This window comes from Anopheles coustani, chromosome 3 (genome assembly GCF_943734705.1).
Source record: "Anopheles coustani chromosome 3, idAnoCousDA_361_x.2, whole genome shotgun sequence".
Classification (NCBI taxonomy): Eukaryota; Metazoa; Arthropoda; class Insecta; order Diptera; family Culicidae; genus Anopheles; species Anopheles coustani.
Genome location: NC_071288.1, coordinates 55,176,920 through 55,201,259, shown reverse-complemented (window position 1 = coordinate 55,201,259; position 24,340 = coordinate 55,176,920). Strand labels below are relative to the sequence as shown.

The window sequence follows — 24,340 nt, the reverse complement described above, 5'->3', positions numbered from 1 at the left end:
CAGCCATACTTTCCTCAGGCTAGCTTCCTCCGGGAGCAGGGAGTTTTTGTGTTTGGGCGTTTTGTTTTCCACGGTTGCCTCGTTCTGGCCCGCCGGTGTTATATCCTCTTCCGTCCTTCCTTTTTCGTTGTCATGTAACTTGCGTCACATTGTACCTTCGCAGCAAGCTGCAGTTCGTATCTTTTGCAATTCTCCTTCCGCACACTGTGCAGCCTTTCGCAAGCCACAAACACACATCCAAGCGGGCCGGGCCAGTGTTGAAAAGTGCAACTATCGACAAGCTCGTAAATTGCGGCGAAACGTACTCGCCAAAATAGATTACTGCACTGGGAGGCACTCGAGTGGGGCGTTCTCAAGTTGCCCATTGTGCGGCTCCATCCGAGAAGCATCCGATCCGGGATCGTAACTACTCTGGACCACTTCTGGACTCGGCAGCTTGTGGCCGAAACCGTTTGAGTGAGACTACACTTCTGATGGAGGCAAACGGTGCTTCGGAGCGACGGGCTACTTCCTGCGGCGGGATGCTGTTATTATTATTCATTGATTCTAAATAAAATATTATCATATCACTCGCACCGACACTGGAGTAGCGAATGCTTTCACGTAAGTAAACGTTTATCCCTTCCACCGGACCGGTGCACTGATGGCCGCTGCGGTAAGGACTCCGAGCGAGGCTGGTAGTATGCAAAACCTTCCCGTCCTCGTCGAATGAGGTTGGCAGCTCTAAAAGCGGTTATACATGCCAAACTAGGACCATAGTGCAGCATCGTCGGAACTTTAGGCATCGTTGCATCATCCGAAGGCGACCGGAGGTCAATGGGGTACAGCTGTCCATGGCTAGTCAAAGTAACCGGGTCGGGGAGGGAAGGGGACGCCTGTGTTTACACAAGCTTTCGTTTCGGACCGTAGGATGGGCTTATATTTGGCCGCTCGTGTACGTCATCCGCTTGACCCGGGCTGTGTTGCCCCATACAACACTTGCGGGGTGTTTGAAGTGATGCCCGGCATGTTATTACTTCCAACATTGGCCCGTCGGGAATTGAGGTGTCGTTAGCTTTTGGCACGGTCTGCGCAACGCAGCCCATGAACGCCATCACACTAGCAAGTGTTCCGAAGCTGATAAGATCATGCGTTTGAAGTAGCGGAAATACAGGAAAGTCATCGGCTCTAGCCGCAAAGGAAGCTTTTCGTTTCGACACTCGAGAACAGGACGCCACTCAGGAAATCGGACTCATTGTTTGCCTTACTCGATGCAATTCATGCAATCGGTTTCGACACTTCCTTTGGGGCACCTGTCGATGCATTCCCTTTCCAGACGGCCACAATATTATTTGCTAAATTTAACTTGAGAGAGAAATTAAACCGCAATGAAAACACAATTCAATCCTGCCGACCGCAATGGAGTGTGGTTTTCCTGGTTGGAAAACGCCATCTTGGAAGTAGAATGTTGCCGCAGAAAATTACTAAAATAACAAAACGAACATAAAACAAAACACTTACAAAAGACCCACCGATGTGCAACAATAAAATCAAATAAAATCAAACCCAACACCAAAGCGGCCGTTCGGCAAACCATGTGCCAGGGAAATGGATTTTCATACAGGGAAACGATGTTGTAAATGCCTGCGGGCGTGCGTGTGTGCGTGTTGTTCCACACGCTTTACCGACCGCAACCATACGATTGCGTAGGGACAAACCATCCCGCGGAGCAGGCGACGAAAGTGACACAGGCCAACTAACCTAAAGGCACACACAAACAGGGTGCGCGGGTGTGTATCCGTATGCTTCGGGGAAAGTTTTCTAAAAGTTTAAATTGCGCGTAAAACGCTCCTTTCGTTTCACGCCGTGCACATTGCGCCATTCGTTTACCGTACCGGTTATTTTCCAACGGTGGAAATGCGGTACGATTTCCCGTATCTTTGGTGTGAATGTGTCACGGCGGAAAACATGTTGCCGGCATCGTTCGGATGTGAAGGACGCTCAAGGACCGATTGCAAGGAAGGGGCAGGTGTGAGTTAAACTTTCGAATTTGCAAGGTGTCGTTCATGTGGTTGCGTAAGGAGCGTAAGGTGTCACAAAAGTGCCGGTAGCTATTTGTGGAAGAAAATTCAGCATCATGCGGGCTGTTCCGGTCCAGTTTAAAATGGCTCCCATAATACTTTAGTGAACATTTTTTTCGGGAATGCAGAGAGTTTTTTTTTAAATGCTACAGGTAGAAACATTAAGATACTTTTGCAAACATTATGTTTTACTATCTTCCATTGAATGCTGCGATGGATTCATACTTTTTTATTGTCAACAAAAGAATAAATGAGACTAAAGAATGAACAGTACGTCGTGCTATTATCATATTATTTGTAATTGTATAGACAATATTTTGTTAAGGTGCAAGGAGAAACCATCTCTCAGTAAATTGTATGCCTCCAAACATATAGAACGGAAAAACATATTGAACACTGTTGTTTGTCGTGGTAGAAAGTTCCGTTGGAATTTAATAATCCAATACGGGAGTGCTCAAACTAGGTTCAATTTTGTTGACGATCGGATAAAACGAAAAAGAAAAAAAAGAAAAACAACCTTCCAACATCTCGGACGGGCGGCAAAACTAAATCAAAACTCAAATCAAAGTTTGTAATCGAATAACGCCATAACGCCTTCCAGATCGGTACGCTAAATCGGTGCAAGGGAAGACGGGCAAGGAGGATACCGAAAGTGCGGATAACATGAAAGCAGCCGAGTGGTGAAAGTTGCGTTATTATGTGATTGTGGAAAATGCTCCCTCATCAAAATGTGCTGCTGTTGGTTGTTTTGCTTTCGAATTTCATTTTTCCGTTAAACTCGAACAAACTCATTCCGGGTTTCGAGTTCCCCCGGGAGGGGAGCGAAAATTGCCAGCTTATCAATTTCCCCTAAATGATCATCCTGAAACTCCGCTGGCACGAACTAGAAATCATTCCGGATGACAAGCAACATGTTGTCGAGAGTGGGACCATTTTTTTTTTGTTCGTTCCGGAATTCCTAGGATGATTTTCACACTTTCGTAGTGTTCGGTTGCAAATGATATCGATTTGAGTGGGAATGAAGGTCGGTCAATTTTGTTTTCGATCTCCATTAGGTCGCCTCACTGGGGAGGATCCTTCCGGAAAGTAGTCCTCGCTGAAAGATTTTACACCACCACGTTCGGCCATCCGTGCGTAACGTTTTCCTTTTACCCGAAAAATAAACCAACGAATTGCAGGAAACGGTCCATTCTACTGCGGCCAAATTTTCATCTTTCCCTATCCTCAGCCCCGTCACGGTTTCCTCCGAATGTGGCATTCGACGGACGCGATGCAATAAAAATGTCATAAAATGAGAAGCAATCTTTTCACTGTTTTCCCCAACGTCGAACGTGAATTGAATTTTGATTTGGGTGGATGGGTTTTTTTTACGCGTATTTTATCTCGAAATGATGCTTACCTTAAATTTGGCTAGAAGAGAAAAAAGGGATAAGCAAACAATCCCCAAACTGACAATGTTCCAGGACCGATTCCGGAGTCGTTCGTGGGCGACCCAGTGTGGGCGCTCTCTTACATCTGCTGGACACCTTTTTCGACCGAAAATGTCTAGCTTCCTAAGATATCGATCGATGTGGTAAGGCTTCTGAAGACGTTTGAAGTTGTATGGCGGCTGCCCGCTTGGGTTCTGTGTGTCGTATTGCCGAAATTTAGATTAATCGCTCACCACCGACTTGGTGACGTTTGGCCTATTTTGCCAAAAATACCACGTGAGATGAATTTAAATAGCTGTTACTGATGATTTGCGTTGAGTTCCAGTGAGATATCTTTGAGAAGCATTTTGTGAAGCTTGTTTCAGCGGTGGTCAATTAAAGATGATAGCTTTATTGATCCATCTTATTGTTGTTTTTTTAAAGAGCAGATCTCTTCTCATTTTGAATTAGCATTTCGAGAAATTATTTTCCTAAATCATATATATACAAATTCCCAAATGCAGTGACCCAACATCGCCGAAAGTGGAGGGCACCTAAGCAAAGCGGGGACAGCAAACAAGAATGAACCAATTTGTAAACCGCAGCCCAGCATAGCGAACGCCGGTACGAGTCGACAAATGCGTCCGGCACCAAACAACAATCGGCACATTCAATATTTGCTCCTGATCGACCACCGGAAAATCACGCTCGCTGCTAATTAGCATACCCGCAGAATGTGCCACCTTCCACCAACGCACTTTGCACGCGACAAGGAGCGACGGAGCGGGGGTTGAGGCGACGGGCCCATCTTGAGAATTATGATTAGCTTCCGCTAGTCTCGGCAAATAGTGGCGGCAAAAGGGGAACGGATTGCGCGTGAGTAAACAGTCGGAGCGATCCGAAATGCTGCGGGCCAGTTGCGAGGAGTCACTTGGCCGAAATTACAGAAATCATTCAGTGGTATTTGCAGAAGATTATTAATCAGTACGGCCGTTGCAACGTCTGGCGAGGGTGCGCAAAGTGGCACGCATGTATGGTCCGGTTAGGTTCAGTAGCATTTCGCAAGGGCCCCATTTTGGATAGTTTACATTCAATCGAGCCGAGTCGGACGCGCACGGAAACGAATGGCCATCGAAATTGGTTCGCTGCGAGCGGAAGGCAGGGCGGAATGTAAAGTGTCGCTTCCGTACCAGGACGAACAATATTAGCAAATCGTGACTAAACTTGCCCATCGTTGTCCGGCGCAAATGTCAACGCGAGCCGGCCATTCCTGACCCCGACAAGTTCGGGAACATCCTCCGGTTCGATCGGTTCGGAAAAGCGGGAAGTCGGGGCCCGTTTTCCGGTTGTGGGCCGAGCGGTATTCTGTTTGAGTGGCAATTTGGAAACTACATAGCTGTGTGCGCGGAGGGGGAAGGACTGCGAGGAGGAGCATCTGTAGGGATGACGACGCTCGAATCGTCATGCTTGCCAGCTGCGGGTTTCATTAGCTTTGTTCTGCGGTTGATTTGCATGCTAAACAACGCACTTTGGTTTGGTGGTGGATTCGGTGGCGATGGGACGCGGCTGGGTTTCGGATTACATCGAACATTTCTTGTAAGTTATGTGGCATTCATTGTGCAGTTTGGCTCACGCATGATGGCGACAAGCAGTTAACCGAACGTACAACAACATCATTCGATTGTTTGCCACGAAACACGCATTATCAATATTCATTGGAATGTTAAAATTTGCAATCGCTTATGGTGGTGGTCTAACAAGGCACGGTCAAGCCAGGATGAATGTTGTTTTATGGCAGGGATTGGAAAAAAGTGCAGAGATGAGGAACATATAATACTCAACATTATGTAAGTAGCGAACTGCGAAAAAAAAAATTTAAACACATTTTAAATATTCACCTTCATCTTGTTGAAAAACTTTTTCAATTCTTGTTCTTGTATTCATTTTCTTCTCTTGTTGAAAATCTTTTTTTTTTGAACTATCAATGTTTGAATTTTAATCTTCAATGTTAACTATTTTCATGTATGCGCTTATTCCGAATACTTTTCGTCAATGGTAATTGTAATGTACGAACAATGTTATATAAACCAAACGAACTTATTTGTTTGCAATAGATTAGGGCGCGGTGAGTTAATTGGTTATACAGTAGTACCAATACCAATGTAGTACCAAATGACTTTTCTATGTTTTATCCCAACAGTCGAACTCGAGAGTGGTGGTGGCACATTTTTAAGAGAAACATCTTTCAACAGAATAACAGCAAACCTACAGATCCAAACAAAACAAATGAAATCCGTTCAAGAGCATGACTTTTGTAGTGTGACAGAGTAAAACCATCGTCGAAATATAATTGAGCGTGAACGTGTGCGCCCGGGCTGCATTCCACCATTAATGGTCAGCCAAAATACACCCGAAAGCCTAACGGTCGACATTAATTTCCATTCTAGAATGTCAAAAATAACGAACTGAGCACTGGAATGCTGCGGTCGGCATGCTTCGCATGACTGAAGGACTCATATGCCCACCGCAGCAAAGCGCACGTCAACCCCATGGATTGATGGACAGGGTCCGTGGTCACCCCGAGCGCGCACACACCTTTGAACACACACATACACATGCACATACTCTATTCTTCGTCACTTCCATCTTGATAACGTCGGATGACATTGATCCATCAGATTCGGTTAGCCTAAAAGGTACACGCGGGTATTATACCTGTATCGAGATGATTACGAGTGGATCGATCGAAGGTAGGGAGACACTGGCACACATACACAATCATGCGTTCAAGGCTTCTCGGCTTTTTCTTCCTTTGCATCTCCGCCAGCCAGAGCTGGCCGCCGTAAGGAACAGATTTCCATAATATTTCCACGGTCAACCCAGACTTGGCCAGACGGCTTCGCTCGTCCCGGGCGGCGTGAATAATTTGGCAATCCGGTATTCTTCTCCGCAGTGATGCTTCCATCGGTCAGAAGAGTTTTTGACTTACTTGCCTACTTACTTCGACTGGGGTTCAGCAGCATTCTAGCATTAAGGGGCCTCCAGAACTAGACTTTCCCAAATCGAATTAGATTTGATTAGCGATTTGACTGTACATTAAAATATTTGCCAATACTACAATGTACTTTTTTGTTTTAAAGGATCTGGTAATCAATTGTAGTTTAATGTTTACTTAAAAAGACTAATCAAATATTTTTTACAATCTGCAGTAGGTACAAGTTTTCATAATTTGCACATTAAATAAAATCATGCAAGGTCGGGGAAGACTTTTGTAATCCGAAATAGATTGGAAAGCAAAAACATATTTGCTTTAAAATACAAGCTATTCTTTCTAACTAAATGGAAACGCGTTTTCAAATTGTTCAGAAGTTTCATACATTGTTAGACATATCTTGATTGCCTAGTTCTCTCATCTCCCTTAAGCAAGGAAAGCAAAAACGCGTTGACCCTTGAGTCCTCACACGACTGGTAGCGGGGGAGCATCGCGTGGCTGGATGGCGGCAGCCAGGTCCGGTTCTAGTTTCTACTTGGTTTTTTGTTGCTTGGCTGTAGCTTGTTTTGATGAAGTACCGCCTTTCCACATTCACCCGCTTATCGATCATAGGCGATCTTTCCAATCACACGCATCGGGCGCGCAACCTAAACCCAAAACGTGCTCCCCTTTCCACTCAGCAGCTTCCCTCCGCATCAGCCGCAGTTTCTTCGGTTGCCCGACGAGGTGTGGACTGGCAGGGCAGTCCGGGCTTCGGAATCGAAATGATAAAATTGATTAATGATTTTTAATCGATTCGATACGAGGCCCGGACTCGCGCGTTTCCCTCGTTCGGTAGCGGGGACAGCACTAATAGGAATAGCAACACCGGAGTCTCTTTCCTCAGGAACGGGCTGTGACTTCCCTATCACGGATCGCGCTCCGGTTCACGATGCGAGGATAAGTGGGATCAGTTTTTAATGGGGTGGCTTAGACGCGTTTGCTCACGGCGGTGGCTTCGGTAGTCGACGGGAACAGGAATACACGGACACTACAGAAGCCACAAACAAGAGAAGGAAAGAAAAAGCTACCAAACCAAAGCCGTTGGACGTTTAGCCTCCCGCACACACCCCCAATCGTACCGGCCGAGACGCTGCCCGGCAGCAAAGCGATCATTTTGCTTCGACAGCTAGCGATCATTTATCTGATGTGAGAAATGGATCAGTTATCGAAATAGGATCACTCTAATCGATTGTCGGATTGTTTTTATTGGCATCGGGCAAAATGACAGTTTAAAAACCGATCCGTTGTTGCGCTTCGGGCGGCACTTGATCCTTCTCGCTCGGTTTGATAGGAGTTTTGGCCTTCTTTGATTCCTTTCGTGTTTCAGTGTGGTTAGACGTGTAGTAAAAATGCGTCAAACCATTGCGCAACCATCGGAATGGTTAGTCACGTTGAAAAGAATGTGCTCTGATTTAAGTGGTGACTCTTAAAATTTTACGAAGCAGTGGAGCGATGGCCTGGTTGAATAATTATGATTTGAAATCAGAAGTCAAAACCGAGGTCAAACGGATCCCACCTAAAACCTCCCTCTTCAGGTGCCGTCAAAATCGGTAAGCTGCGTCATTTGCCTTCGTTCGGGACTCGTTCGAGCGAGAAATGTAATTTCCCTCCCTTGTGGAAAGCTCGAGTGACATACACGGAGAGCTAAGCCGAGAAACAAAGTAACGAAATGATTGCGTCGAGCGTCGAATGTGGTTGCCTCCATCCGGGAGCGTACAGCTAACATTCCATCTTCTTGCTCGATGCCCATGATGGCGTACCTTTTCCCCGCTCGTCCCCACCAAACGCGGCTAAATGCTGCCACGGGCGCCCCGGACTGGTCGTTTTTCGCGTGCTTTATGAGCCCGAAACGATTACATCCGGCGTCGCAGTCAAAGCGGGCCAAAACAAACAACTTACCTACCTCGTGGAGTTGGGGATCCTCCGAGCGGGCCATTGGTTTTCCAGAGGAGTTTCGTTTGCAATTGGCCTAAACCTAAAGCCGTCGAGGAGAGCTCTGGTCGTGGGGTAGTTTTTTGTTTCGCCGGTAGGTTGCAATAAAATTAACAAAGAAAAATATGCCATTGTGTTTCACCAAACGTCACCCAACCGAAAGCAACGCCCGAAGCCCTTAAAAGAGGCATTTTTTACTTCTTCTTGAAGAGGCATCGTGTTTGCGCTACATTTGGACCACAAGTTCCTGTTTCGGGTTTACGGTGTTAAAAATTCTAATTTTTACTCTAAACAAACAAATCGTGTCGGAATCATCGAGGGTGTACAGCGCCATGCTATCGTTTTTCAGAATGTAATGTGACATGACGACGACAACTACGACGACGACGACGACGACGACGACGACGACGACGACGATGAAAATGGTTCCGGAAGGCTACACACCGGGTTCTGATAAAGGCTCCCCCACTGAGCCTGAAGGGTTTCGTTGTTTCGGTTGGTTTTGTCGGATCGCCGGGCCGTGGTTTGAGCTTCCGTTCGTGTGACGTACGGACAGGAAATTAAAGTCGATCCCGGATGCGACCCGCTGACGCGCGGGTGTGGGATAAAAAATGGCCGCCTGTCATGCCAGCTGTCAGGTGGGCGACACCGTTCGGTACCGGTTCCCCGAAGGGTAGTAGTAGTTATTTTGATATTTTTACTGAGGCACTGCACGCTCGCTGCCATCTCAAACCTTGCCGCTTGAAGCTGTCGGTAATGATCCATAAATCGCAGCCCATTTTTATCGTCCGCGTGCCGTCGTGCGGGAAAATCCGGCGGCAAACCCCGGAAGTAGGTAGTGCGATAAGGAAAGCAGCAGTCGTTCGACACCGCTAGTGCATGGAGCGTTCGATTCTTATCTGCTGCCAACAAATTATATCCCATTAAGGTAAACACCGAACGCCACCGGAGGAAAACGGAGGGTGTATGCCGGGGCCATCAGGAAAACAGATTGCCAAATATCGCCCACCGCGCGGTCTTGTGATAGTTTTCTTTTTGTCTGCCCTTTCCCACAATCGCGCTTTTTCAAACTGGACAAGGCAGAAACGTGGACGCAGTTTAAACGGTTTACATTTTATCTTTTTTTCCGTACCACCAAGTCCCCAACGGGTCGAATTCGGCGTCCGCGCGCGGTCACGCTTTATGACTTTGTATGAGTTTTTGTCGTTGAATTTCGTACCTTTCGAGTTCAGTGAGAGCCAGACATATGCCGCGGTATTGCCTCCCGGGGGTCGATTGGGTATGGGATCGGACTGGCCGGAAGGCAGCGAGTATGTGGCGAGATGTGGCCGCCAAGCTGACCATTTCGCCGGAATCTTCGCTTCGAGCGTGGTGGGGTATGAACCGGGTGGCGTGGCAGGAACAGTCCTCTAATAAAGTCATTATCCAAAATTAATTTTCCGGAACAAGAGCGCCAAGTAGATTGCAAGGGGAAGGTTTCGGACAAAAAGAACACGGGCCGTGGAGGACCAATCTTCGCAATTGGTATTAAACGTCGTCCTCGTCCCTGATGGGACTTATCATGGTATTGTGGAAGGGCAAACGACAGAAGAAAATTGTGCATTATTTGTTTTGCCGCCTCGCATGTGCGGCTAATTGACGCACACTAATTAAAACCTATGCTCCACACGCAAGCTGGTTTTCCGATGGAGAAGTTCTTCCGATCCTATTTACTTTTTATTCTACTTTGAGCACACATGATCGGTAACGGGAGCCTGGTATAGTCGAGCATTCGCTAAAATTGGCTGCGAAAGAAAACAATCGAAAACCGTTGTTCTTGAAAACTTGAAACAAATCGACGGACGCAACGATATTTGCCAACGGAACCAAATTAGAGATGGTTCACGAGATTTGTCATGACTTGGGGAGGTGCTGAAGCGCATTTAGGTTTAAGCACCGGATCATTGCTACTTTAAATACTCACCTAAATGCACCGATGGAAAGGTTTTAAGTGGGCACCCATTGTACTACGTTATGGATTCAAGCGTTTACAGAAACTATAATAGAATAATGTTTCATTGGTTATGGTGCAAAAGTTTTTTAACTCACAATCCAATAATCAATTTGCAGGAACAGGTATGTGTTCTTTTGTGTACAATAATTTATCATTGACTTCGAAAATGAAGTAAATTTCATTTGACTGCCAAGTATTCAATCGTTTCTTAAATTTTAGAAATGTTTTATTCACGACGGGTTTCTCTGGAAAAATTTATTAATAAAACATAAAAGAATAGCCAAAAGATTGCCCTGTGATATATTTTCATGATTATTATTACGATTAATACCTAACGTGAAAGTAAAAAAAAGAAATGATGATAGATTAAAAGGGTTGTGACAACTTGTATGCGGTTCTGCTTGTGTGTGTTTTATTTTTATTTTTTGATTCCCGTTTCTAATGGAATGCCTTAACCATGGCTTATTTTACTAAACAAACTGTTTACAACATTGTAGAGAGTGGAAACAAAAAACATGTTTTATAATTCGAATTTTAATAAAATAATCATGCATGAATACAAAATTATGATTACGTAAAAAATTGTAATTATTCCTTTTGCTTGAACTTACTTTTCGTGGAACGGACAACGGAACATACCATGTTCGCAAAGGATTCAACAACATACTTGAATCACAATCGTTAAAGTAAACTACTAAACATAACTGCGTGGTATTGAGTTCAAGCGAGCGATCGCATCGTAACTATTTTAGAGATAATGGAAAATTGTCTGTTTCCATCGAATCTACAGTAGTTTTTTCGTTACGATAAGTCTGACGGAAGGGCATGTCAAACATGAGAAAAAGGAAAATTCAATGATCGATGCTCCTTGCACGCCCGCTAAAGCTCCAATAAATAAACGGCCGAAAGGTAAATCGTCGAATAACTTTTAAGAGGCAATCTTGGCGAATGGTTTACAATCTCTCGAGCAAACCGGGATAACGAAGGGGAGCGACGATTGGATAACAAACTCATCAACTTTGTGGCGCGTTTGAAGCAACAAGGTAAGGATGCGAAGATGCGAAATAGGCGGAATTCGCCCTTGCCATGTCCCACGGTAAAACAAAGCGGGTGGCAGTGGGAGGCACTTCGGGCGATAAACCTGTTAAACGAATTTATGTTAATTGAAAGGAGATTAAAGACGATACGAATCAAACGTGGAAGCTGATCAGGCGTTGTTTCGCGGAAAGTGTGGAAAGAAAATAACATTCAGCATTTGCGTTCACATGATAGAAAGATAAGGCGAGAAAAACTGGTAGGCATTTCGAATAGAGCTGGGTGTGGAAAATCCAATTTTATTAGAAATGTTCCCAGAATTGCGGTGTGAGAAACTGCTCCAACGTGGTCGTGCAGTGCAGAAGGTAGTGCTTTCGACACCATCCACGTGTTCGTCGGTGGGCGTTGTAAAATCTTCGATAAGGGCGCACGAATCCCGAAAAGGGAAACAATAATAGTAATAACGATGGTAATAATAATAACGATCATGGTGCGACAGTGAAAGCAGCGAAATATAAAACAACGATTGATGGAAGCAATTTCGGAGGATGGAAGCGTGAATCGCATAGGTGGAAGGCTGTTTTAGACGTTCATTAGGCAGGGAAAATAAATATTCCTACACCCAAGTGATGATGATCATAACTCACCGTTCTACACGAACGTCCCAGTGTCGATCGGTCTGCGTACGATGTGTCGCACCATTCATTGCCCCCATCGGCCGAATCGCTAGCGGAAGGGAGAGGTAGTAGTCCCAGAAACAAATGAGACCATCATGCAAATCAGTGACGGTCGCGCCCGAACGTCACAGGGTGGACGGACGTTCAAGGAAGCCTTTTCCGGAGATCCGATCGGCCATGGGATCGCTCGCGCAGCGGATCTGATGGATGAGGCGTACTCGGGGCTGATGGTGTGTTCATTATGGTATGTTTTGTCGTGTTTATTCGGATAACAAATGAATCGAAGGGGCCATTGAGGCGTTCTCGGTGTGACTGTCCCCCGGTCTGGACCGGCTCGCAAAGTCGCCAAGCACGATATTTTACGAGTGGACGCCGAACATTAGGGGGACTGTTGGAGGACAATGGGATGATGGCCTCTTAAAATACCACCAAGTTATGATGTGCCATTGTGGTTTTATAGGTATTGCATTCCATTTTCAGTGCATCTCCATCGAGTTTAACCTTTTTCACAAAGCGGAGATGTTCTAATCAAGAGCAAGGTAGTTATGGTGTAAGTTATTACCAGCTTTTGAAGTCTTTAATTTTTAGTTTTTGATACAAGAATGCATATTTAAAAACTCTTTAAAAAGTGCACAGTCATAACACTATCAATTTTATCTGACTGAACTTTGCTACTGAGCCTTCATAAAGTCGTGGCTGAAATTTGGCTAAGTCAACGATTACGATCGCGGCTACGATCGACGCCCCGAGTAGCTACTGAAATAATACCCCCTAACCATAAACTGATGCTCGTCTTGACTAGCTCGAAACAAAGGATCTAACGTAATTAGAATTTAATAACCGGAAAATGTGTGTGTTTTTAGGCGGCGAAGAAGCGAAGGAATATGATTGGACCGAACAGCTTTATACTCCAATAGCCCTAAAGCAGTAACCGAAAAGTTTAAGACAAATCTAGGAGCGGTGTTTTGGGCTTTAGTCGTAAAACACAGAGCGCAACTTTTGTTTGTGTTTTATGAACCGGGTCGTAACAAAACTTATGATTCTGGATCCGGTTAAAGCAAACTTTGCAAAGTGTTTGAACCTCGCAGGAAAATAAAAAAAAACGATCGTAAGCGCCGCGTGACCAAACGGACCGGTGATCTGGAGAACCATGCGACGCGACACTGACCCCGCCGATTGCCACCTTTTTTGAGCAGGATTGGGAGAGAAAAATTTAAAATTTAAACATTATAGTGCAATGTTTATTCATCGACTGGCGGTGCCGAAATGCGAACGAGAATCGGAAGAAAGCTCAGCTCAGCTGTTCACGGCTCAACGACCTGTGCCGCTGGACCGCGAACCGAGACCCTCCGCGGAGCCGGATGCAAGCAAGGGGTGCGTGAAGTTTTCCAACAATAAGCACGAGGCACCGCGTGGAAACACCTCGTTGCGATTAGCCGTAGGATTCGCCTCTGGTTCTGGCGGTTCTTGAGACGGGGAGAAAATAAAACAAATCCTCCGCCCACCTTTCTCTCCGGTGGCCCCTTTGTGGCTGACCGAACGGATGTTGTTACGAGTCGGCGAGGACGGCGGTTCCGGTTTCGGTTCGATGCGTATCCGACCGTGGGGACGCACAGAACCGCGATCGCCGCTGGACAATGGGGAATAGGAAAGTGTGCCTCATAATTACTTACTTATCTGCGAAAGATATGATACTTCAACGGGTTGGGACGGTGTGTGTTGGCAGTGTTTTGTATTGTTTTTCTCTTCAACAGCCGTGTTAACGTTCTATTCGTTAGACCCGGCACGGTTTGGCGAGGCTGTGGATTTTTTTCCCAGATGGATTGCCACCAGGCAATGTTTTTCATCAGCTTCAGAAATCACTCTAAACGCACAAGAAAACTAATGACGAGCCGTTTGGAACCGAGCTAGCTCCGATAAGCGGAAAGAATGGTTGGCCTTTGGGCCGGCTTTTATGTAATCTACCAAATATTGTATGGCTTAGCGGTGATAAAGAGAATGAAGAAATATGGCAAACATAGATGCAACATAGAGGAGATAGCAATGAATGCTTGAAGAAACATTGAATCTTATTTACTATTTTTGTCGAAAGAGATAACGGAAGTTATCTTATAATAACAAATTAATAGCATAGCGTAGCTATAGTGCTTCTACAAACAATAGTGAAAATGATAAAAACATAAATAAAGGAATCGTTAACCCTTTACATTCACAGAAAAATAGATTTCCCGTATGCTTAGTTTGATTTAAAATAACCAACAGTGCCTGATTTGAAAGGGAATTGGTCAACTCTGTGATGTTGCAAATAAATAATAATTATTTTAACAGTTAATGTTTACATTCTATAAAAATGATCGTGCAATTTTGATAAAAATGGACAAATTGATACATGAAAATGTCCTTTGATTCGACGAAATGGAATATTGTACAAACATTAGCACGAATCGACGCTGAGGAACTCATAGAAGCTTGTTAATGTTATTGTTTTATTGAATCTGAGAACCGTGCAATTAAACTGTCAACTTGTCAAAAGAGGGCTTAAGTGGTAATATTGTGAGATACGTTGAAGTAAAATTATTGGTGTTGCACACTTTAATTCGTATCTTCGTTTTGCAAGTAAAATGTTGGCGTGAAGCACTTATCAAACATTTCAATTCCTGCTTTGCTGACTGCTTGATGGTTGGTTAGAATCCACATTCGTGTGTGTGTGTACATCTCAGGCTAGGCAATTCTTTACGTCGTCGACATGCCGGTGCCAACCTCAAACCCACTGCAACCGCCAAAACAAAGCCACTCGAAATCGAATCGACAGAATTCGATGCGTTCCGGAACGTCCATTCCGGTCCTACGCATTCGCCTCGGAGCTGTCGGATCGGTGGCGCAATGTTTTCATTTAATTTGAAACTCTTTACCGCATTTCCGGGGAAAAATAAGGGTGAACGCGATGGGACCTGAGGGAGGGAGGGGGGGACTTCGCGGGCCCCAGAGGCTACCGAGGGAACCCGTCCACGATGGCGGCGTTTTTCATTATTCTCTCGGGCGGCTTTGGCCAATCGTCTGGCGAAAGCAAACGCACATCGAGCCGCCGTTTCAAAGGAGTGTCCCCTTCAGTGATTGCTTCATTGACTGATCGGGTTTCAGTACTGTTCCCCTCCTTCGGCACCAGGGATGCATCGTGCTGCGCGGGCAGACGATGCGATGCTTCATTCCGAAAAGTTTCACAATTGAAATGCTACAGCACTATTAAGCGAAACGTCATTTGATCCTTCCGTACGAGCGAAAACGTCGGCGATAGTCTCACTCGCAAATGTGTTCCTAATGGACAATCGGTGCGGTGTTGTTCGTTGCGTGGCGAAACGTTTTGCGGTAATTGAGACTACGTCAGTCCCACGCAAGCAGCACAAATGAAGCAGTGAAAGCTTTGAAGTTCAAACATGAAAGCTATTGCCAGCACCGTCGAGCAGGAAGACGACCAATATAAGGCGAGAGGACGGTTTGGAAGGACGTGCACCGCGTTCCGTTCGGATCGATGATTGATGAAATTAATTACTCGTCGCATTTCGCAATGGACCGAAAAATGTAAGGTTGCAGGTGGTTTGCTGGAATAAGTTTTCCATAAAATTGGATTGGAACATTTTGCATGATAACCGATTAAAAATGTTCACTGAATAATTAAAAATTAATTGCCTTTGTGATTCAAAAATGGTCGAAAGTTTTTTTGTAATGTTTTTCTGTAATAATTAAATTTTTATTGTCCGTTTTAGCACGATAAATCGAGAACTTTCTCCTTTCCTATTTATTTATATTGACTGAACTCTTTATTTATTTATATTGACTTCATTTATATTTTACTTCTGCGTTTCGACTTCTTTGTGGGAGTTAGCGACAGCCTTACGAAGGTGGGAAAATCGGCCGTTCGAAGGGTTCTAATCCCAACCGAGACCGGACCCCTGTACGAGAGGACTGACTATCCATGCGCTAAGGGAATAAGTCTTGTAAGTTCTTCAAGGCTATGATAAAAAAGACAATCGTTACGTCAAATAACAATACTCCTACCTTTATTTCCTTTGATTTGGCCATTAAGAATATTTTCTATTTTTCAAAAATGACTGCTATATAATTTTCAAAACATTTTATTCGTAAAGCCCAAAAAGTAATAGACCAACTTCCGGTGATCACATCAATTGAAAATTCGTGTTTCGTTCGTATCACTTTATCGGCGCTAGAGGCAAATTTCTGCCATTCTGAGGATGGACACCAGTTGTTTGACATCGAAGCCATCCATCGGGGATTTTGTCTGCCGCTGCATCTCCATTCTACTCAGTGTACGTTTCGATGGTTACAAAGAAGCAAAAAAAGGCTGCCTCGTGCAGCAAAAACCGTTGCAAAAACGGATAAAACCGAGCAGCACCCATTCCGCACCAGACACAACTAGACGAAACGAAAGTCCTGGGGACTTTGGTGCTCGTTGCGTGGCGAACCGTGCAGACGCGATAGCAGCGACGCCGATTGCAGCAGCCCACCCACACATACACACACACACACGAGGGTGCGGCACAAATCCTTTGATGTGGTTTTACAGCTGGGTGCATCTTTTTAATTGTATGGAAAATTGTATCATTCACCTGCGAGCCTAACGGGGGAGGAAAATCCAACCGCAAAGGGTGGGGAGGATGGTGGGACGTTTTTTCGGTTCCTGACGGTTCTGGTAGCACAGAAGTGTCCGGTGCAGGCGCCATAGGCGAGGATCAGCCGCGGAGCAGCAATCGGGGTTCGTAGGTGCGCTCCGGATAATTTCGTTTACTTTCGGTTCGACAACCCGCCCACTATGCGTGTGTGAGTGTGTGCGTGAATTGAACGATTGAGATGAACGTTAACGTGCGTGTGTTTCGGCTCATTGTTGACGTCCAATGGGGCGACTCAGAGGATTTTCCGGGAAATTTTTAATCGTTGTCAATAGCAATGTTGCTACAATCGAATAAAAAGTTACTCATGCTTTGCATCATAAACCGGGTTAAAGAGTGGACGATAAGTTTGTGTTTGCATTTGTGAGCATTTTTGGAATGATAAACTTCCACTTTCTGTACATGGATTCCCTTTCATCATAAAATTTTCATTTCTGTAAAATCGTCTAGTTTTCCTTGCACAATTTTTATGTGAGGTGTGAAATTGACGTCGGATCTATGAAACGCATTAATAAACAAATTTCATTGCAATTGCCAATTTTCATGATTCGTCATATTGAACACCTTTTGTCTAGTGGTGGAGGAAATAAAATGTTGAGATTTCCGTGCTACCTACCTAGTATGATTTTATTCTCTCACGGCTTATTGCTCATTTTGCAAAAGATGAATTGTGCAAGTGTGCATATAACTGTACATAATGTATCGATTTTTCACGCAAAAACTGAAAATGCCAGTAATTTTCTATCGAAAGCAACATCAAGAGTAGCATTTTTTGTGTTCAAAATAAGCTTGACAGCTGTGTAATTTGAACTGGGTTGTCACCTCGGCGATGCTCGGTAAAGAAGTGGTGGAGAAGAACATGGTGTTTTTTACTTTTTACTTGAGCGATACGGTTTTGCATTTCTTTGAATAACTTGCTAAACATAACTGGTGAAGTTGACACTCTCTCAATAAATCTGCTAAATTACTACGAAAGCAAAAAAAACTGAGGATCCATTCGAACAATTGTACGAGTATTAAGGTCACGTAACAGGCTGTTGACTTTTTTTTTTAAGTATTAAACAGATGGTTCGTTGATTTAAAATTTATTTCATTCAAATATCTTTCGTAATTATTTTCGAACGATTAATAAATGATTTTTATAAAGAATGATATGGTAACTTTTTCGAATGTATGGCTACATCTAACAGGATATATCAAAAACGCATTTCTCGATATCGATTAGATGCTACTGTTCAAGTTTTTTGCCCATTATTTTAGTACTATGCTTGATAGATTTCAAAATCTTGTTCTTTGGATGTAAATACATGCTTGATTCCAATTGATTTACTATAAAACATTGTTGTTTTGTTACCCTTCGACTCTGATTGACTGGACTGTCCTGTCTTTAGTTCATTGTGGTTCTTACTGTTAATTTTTATATAATAGTAATAAAAATAAGTTACCTACTATTGTAAGAGTGACCTCGTTCTAATCTATTACCTGCAGATCATTAAAAAGATTGAAAGAATACTTGGTTAAGTATAAATCTTACGAACTTTGCCCTTGTAGATTCGGGGCCCTTTGCGAGCTCGTGGCCCCCGCGGCTGCTCAGTCCACGAATCGTTAAATCCATCACTGCCGATGACTCATTGCTTACAGTGAGTTGATAAAAATTTGTTCAAAAATCTAGATTTTGGAGATGCCGGGTATCGATCCCGGTACCTCTCACATGCTAAGCGAGCGCTCTACCATTTGAGCTACACCCCCTGATGACAATGGCCGGATAAAAATGTGTCCATTTTGTTTTAATTCAAACGTTACTCAAAATATTAATAGGCGCGTTGAAAATGTTGTTGATTACTTCTTTTCAAGAGTTGCAGCTGAAAAGTGTTGAGTATTTTTGACCAAGTCCAATGACTCACTGCTTATCACGAATTGATAAAAATTTGTTAAAAATTCCAGATTGGAGATGCCGGGTATCGATCCCGGTACCTCTCACATGCTAAGCGAGCGCTCTACCATTTGAGCTACACCCCCTGGTGACAACAGGCTCGAACCGTTGCATTAAATGCCATCAAACTGACCTACATTCACCGGCCTGGTGTCCAGTTTAAGTCCACTCTACCCCACCTTGACGCGTTCGTAAGTTATGCTGCCTCGATTGTAATGCTCCCCTCCAATCCACATCGAACAACGCGATCGCGCATAACAGAAGCAGACCGATCGCGTTCCAATGCGTGCGTTGAGCTTTCCGCGTGGATAAGCACTTGATCGATCGCCGTGCAGTGGCTGCCATGCGGTACAATTCAGAGGTGCCCCTTCTTGTGTGATGTTTCCATACCACATCACATATCATAGAGCACCTCGGTGAACGTGGAACCACAAATCACGGCACGGTTCACGACGCATCATCACTAATCGTGTCTTCGGACCACATTCTCCGCAATCGATCAGTGGTTCTGCGATGGCTTGCAGATAAATCAAACCCACAGGTAAGTCCGGTGTTCGGGCTAAAGCAGAACACAGGATCGCTTCTAAACCTCTGTCTGTCACCGTGTGGATGTCCGTAGAAAGCCAATTCCGATAAATCCCGCACTTTGCAGTCCCGCAATGCTGGTACAGTCCGGTTCGGGCCGGAGATATCCTTAAGAATCATTTATCAAGCCTAAAGCATTCTTGCCCACACGCGCACACCAGCACAGCAGCACACGATTCCGCATCCCACTCGTAGAATCCGCAGATCCGCTCGGAACCGACGGATCTTCCCTCCGGAATCCTCACCCGCTTTGAACGGTATCGCCATTATTTATCTCCACCGGGTTATGGCTAAGCCCGACACACTCCACAGCAGCAACGGTGTGACGAAGTCCATAAATAATCGTTAGTAGATTTTGGTGACAACTCCGTGTTTGATTGATAGGTAGCTGATGAAGAAGACGGACTAAAGTCACTGTTGGAAAAAAACGGAAAAAAAGAAATAATAAACGTGAAGGGAAAACAAACACAACGACCCACCGGTTATGGTCGAGCGAAAGAACGATTTATCCGAGGGTTTATCATTCATTTGACTTTATTTTCCCCGCTTCTTTTTTATCCGGATGGCAGCAGTTTGGGCTCGGGAAAAAGTGCCGATACAATAAAAATGTTATTACTTCATCATAATTTATCGTTTGCGCTCGATCCTCGTACCTGGCAAGCTGGACCGTACGGCGTTCGAGGGTTCGCTTCCCTCTCACGAGATACGCTCGAGACGATTGCCTGCGATGGGTTATGAGTTATGGGACGATTGTTTTCCGACACCATGGGCACTCATAATGCTGTCAATTCTTTCGCCCGGAAAGCTCATCAAATCTTACAATCTTAACCCTCCCGAAACGGGGTACTCTATCGCAAAATGATTTTAAAACCTGCCATCCCTTTTTTGCGGTACGCTCTGTTGGTGGTGTCAATACATTCGCCAAGGGCCGAGACTTTATCAGGCATCTTGAATCGAGGCCATAGTTCGTGTTGGCTGGAAAAACATCCAGTTGAAAGGCCGATGGGGAAAGAAATAAAATCCACACAACATTAAACAAAAGCCACAGGGTGGAACGTAAACTTCTTCCCCGCGTCTTGGCAAGTCATTAGGAACAGATACCTGCTCACCGTTCGTTCTCAAGACACTCCCGCACCGACCTTCCCACCCCCTCTCAAGTCCGATTGGTTGCAGGCTGGTGCTGCGCGTAACTAACCGAGCTTATTATTGCACGTGTAATTTATGGCTATTTATTTCATCTAATGACATAATATAGGATATGAATTATGGCACATGTCTGGCTCCCTTGGGTCGGGGCAAAAACGTTTGTTTCTTCACCTCCAGCCCCACCCCAGCCATACGCTACGTATCCTGTAAGGGGAGCCGGATTCGAAAAGTCGACTCCAGGGTACCGTTTTTTGCACCAAATGGCCCTCTCTATGATGGTTGCAATGAACGAGCATCAAAAGTGCGAAATAGTGACCCCTGCTGGGGCTATTGCGGTGCTGGGGGCTGGTTCCTTGGGCTTGGCTCCGGTGTTGGAGCGTTTGTTATTGCCGTGTGCAGTTTGCGTTGGAACCCAATGGAGCCTTAATGGCCTTGCGGATGACTCGTTTCCTGTCAACGTGTGCTGTGATAGATTTTGTTTTATTGACCGCAGAGCTACATTGTTCGCTGTGCAAGGAGTGTAAAGGCATTTTTATTACTTGAGGATTTAAAACAAGCTTTCGCTAACTTTGTTGAGGATATATCAGGGATCTAGATTTTTCCCAAAATTCCTCTTCAAAAAACTATACAACCCAAAAATTAACGAGGGAAGTTCGTTCGAAGGAACAGGATAAAGTTTCATCAAATGTTATTTCTACAGGACCAGACATCCGGGCACGGATACGATGCCCTGTACCATCTTGAACTATAATATCGTTAATGTGCGCCTTGGCGTAGAAGAAACCCTGCCCACGCTACAGCGAGGGCCAGAGGTGACCGGGGGGAGAGGTTGTTACCATCCGGTTTCAGAAAAGCCGAGCATGTTGTTCGCTAAACCATACACCACCCCCTTTCGAAGAAGCGCCGGCTCACCACCAACACATGGGTCTTGCGTGGCACAATAATTGCCTTTCTTGCGCACCACATGACGACAACGACGTCGAGGCGGGCACAAACTTTGTGCAGCGGGCATCTTCACGTCAACCGGTACAGGCACCGTTGGTACGGTGTGAGAAACCTGTGGCTCAGATGCCGCCGCCGCCATAGCCGCGTTCTGGGTCGTGTAGGTCCAACCGGACGCCAAGCGCTTCCCAGCCGGAAACAGCTCCGATAATGGTCTGCACGCAGAGGGCGGTGGGGATGGGGGTCGTACTGGGTGGTGCTGTGTGGCAGCCCCAACATAATCAGCCTTTATGTATCACCATAAAAAGGGAAGCCTGTTACACCGAGGATGTTTCCGTCCTACGTAGGAGCTGGCAAAAGGGTTGCTGGCATTCCCGGGCATCCCGGCGTTGACCAGATGGTCTGCACCAATGACATCCACTTCCCCGGGCCCGGCACTGGCCCGGCACCTATGCTGTCCTCGCAGCATGCTCTATGTAGGCGATAATAGCGAAAAGCGCACGGGGCGACCGGCACCGTGTGGGATCGCTGTAAACAGGCCATTATTCCGGTGCGCCACATACGCACTTCGCGACTGGGGCAAGGCCCTCCAAGGATGGTGGGAGTTTTTGGGACCTTGTTTTTTTCTCACTCTTTCCGAGCGGCGCAAAACGCGAACGCACGTACATCGGTACACGGTGGGTATTAATATCAAACCGTCCGTAATAAATTGACTTGTTCCCGGGTTGCTGGTTTGCGTACTACCGGCGCCGGTTTCCGAACGGCCTGAAATATTGATCTCCTGATGGTTCGTCTTTAATGGGGCACTCTGCCCGGTCCCTTTTGTGCGCACGGTCGTAAATATTCTAAAATCAGACATCGAAACCGTCCGCAGCGGTGCTTGGATCCGGATCGAAGGTTGATGAAATATTCCCCCGAAAACAGGACGGCCGATGTTTTAATGGTTCTTTCATGCGGTACAGACCACCACTCAAACTACGCCAAACCCCTCTCGAAACCCTTCTCCGTTGTACTGTTCCACTTACACACACACACGCACATGTGGTAATTGTCTGCTTCGTGCTTACCAGGATCGATCCCCAGCAGTAATAAGACGGACTGATAAAACAGCAATACGGTAACTTTTACTCCCTTAAACCCCACCTCGAGCTAAGCTGATTAGATGTATTAGGAATTTCCCGTGTTTAATTTGTGCTACGTGCAGAACTTCTGTTTCCAAACTGCAAGTGGGTTTTTCCCTCGCTCACCGGAGCGGCCTACAGGAGCAAACTTTTCCGCTCATTGGGGAGCTCCTGGGGAACTGAACTATAAACCAAACGCTTCCGAATACGAAGGATAACTCATTATCGGGAATTATCGGAAACTGTGATATCGTTAGCCGGTTTTGCATCGGGAGGGCGCTGCGTACGTGACTGATTTATCTGACCGTTTCGTTCGCCCAGGGATTACTTTCGGTGTATTCAGGGGTGTAGTTGCTGGTATTATTGTGTTTACAATAATACGAGCATGAGGCTTATTTACAAATGAAGAGAGGTCTGGAGTGTACGGACTAACAAACGGCCCAGGTCCTCTTCGCAGGACGGCTCTAACGAAGCAGATTAATTAGTGTCAGATCAACTCGGTTGAGGCATCGGCTCCTTCTATTTCAATCCCCTAGAGGACTACTCCTGTTGACGGACAGACGATAGAAAAGCTCTTTTGGAATGATTTTACAAGACTTGGTTCAGACATCACTTACCATTCACCAGGGCGTTGTCATTCAAATCTCAAGAGTTTTCTTGGTGGTAAACTCGGTTTTGTTTGTCTTGGAAACGTGGCGAAGCAAAAATAGAAAGTAATTATAAAAAACTCTGGTACTCAACAGACGAAAGGTGCTAGAGATGTTTCTAGGATGCAATTAACATTTTATTTCGCTCGCCTTCATGAGGCCGATGGTGAGCCAAATTAATCTTCCTAGAGGTGTATGGTCCCTAGGAGGCAACTTTCTTTCTTATTTTTTATGTTATGAACAAGTTCCTTGCAAAATGTAATTCCTAAATATGCAAGATGCTCTAGTCTGGTACAAAATAAATAGTTGTACCCACTTTAGAACCTTGACAGTAAAATTTAAAAACAGGTTGGTCATTTAATGAGGTCCGAAGCAAACTTAGCAACAATCTATCCAAGCGAGACGGCCAAAGCCCTTGGGAAAGGAAAAAGGTAATTCACCAGGAGAAAAACAAAAATGATGCAAGAGATTCTAACGACCCGGCCCGAAAAACTTGACAACTTAATTCCGTCCTAGTGATGATGTCTAAATTAGTGTGAATTTATCTCACTTGTCTCCTAGTGGAGCGCTCGGGAACATAAGAGTTCTCGCACGAAAGGTGGAATGCTTTTTTTTCATTCGTGTTGGCCCGGGATGGAGGGGCAGTTTAAGTGAGGAGCAGGAAAAAAGATGCTAGATTCCGATCGTTGGTATGGCGACTTGGGGACGGGTTAGGTGTTTATGGGAGGGCGCACCACGGATCGGACCGATCGATGAAACCGAAACATGCAAAACATTTATTCCCGGCCTGAGCCGCCCGGTTCCGCACCGGCGGTTGAGGGGGCCGAGTTAATTTATTGTTCTGAAACTAGCGAGGCAGTGGGCTGGAGAGGCAGTGAGCCCACGAATGCGCGGTCGATTGGCATAATTAATAAGCAAGCTTCGGGTGGCGGACGATGGGATTCTCTGGATCGGGCTCATCTCCCGGGATGGTGGCGATCAGCGCGCGGCCGGAGACTCATTCAAAATTCAACGACCGATGACATCAGCCCCTGGCCCGCGGCTGAGGATCGCGGGATCTAGCTTCGTAATTATCGAATTATCTTGTATTTTTGACTTCGGTTGAGAAAACTTAGAAGAATAGGAGGGTTTTGGGGAATTT

General features: G+C 45.3%; 2 non-coding genes across 2 annotated transcripts; both read right to left on the bottom strand.

Moving 5' to 3' along the window:
• Nucleotides 1–18,501: 18,501 nt before the first annotated feature.
• On the bottom strand, nucleotides 18,502–18,574 carry Trnaa-agc (transfer RNA alanine (anticodon AGC)). The gene has a single exon. It is a non-coding gene; the product is annotated as a tRNA-Ala (tRNA).
• Nucleotides 18,575–18,771: 197 nt separating this feature from the next.
• Trnaa-agc (transfer RNA alanine (anticodon AGC)) lies at nucleotides 18,772–18,844 on the bottom strand. Its single transcript has one exon. It is a non-coding gene; the product is annotated as a tRNA-Ala (tRNA).
• Between the last annotated feature and the right edge of the window lie 5,496 nt (nucleotides 18,845–24,340).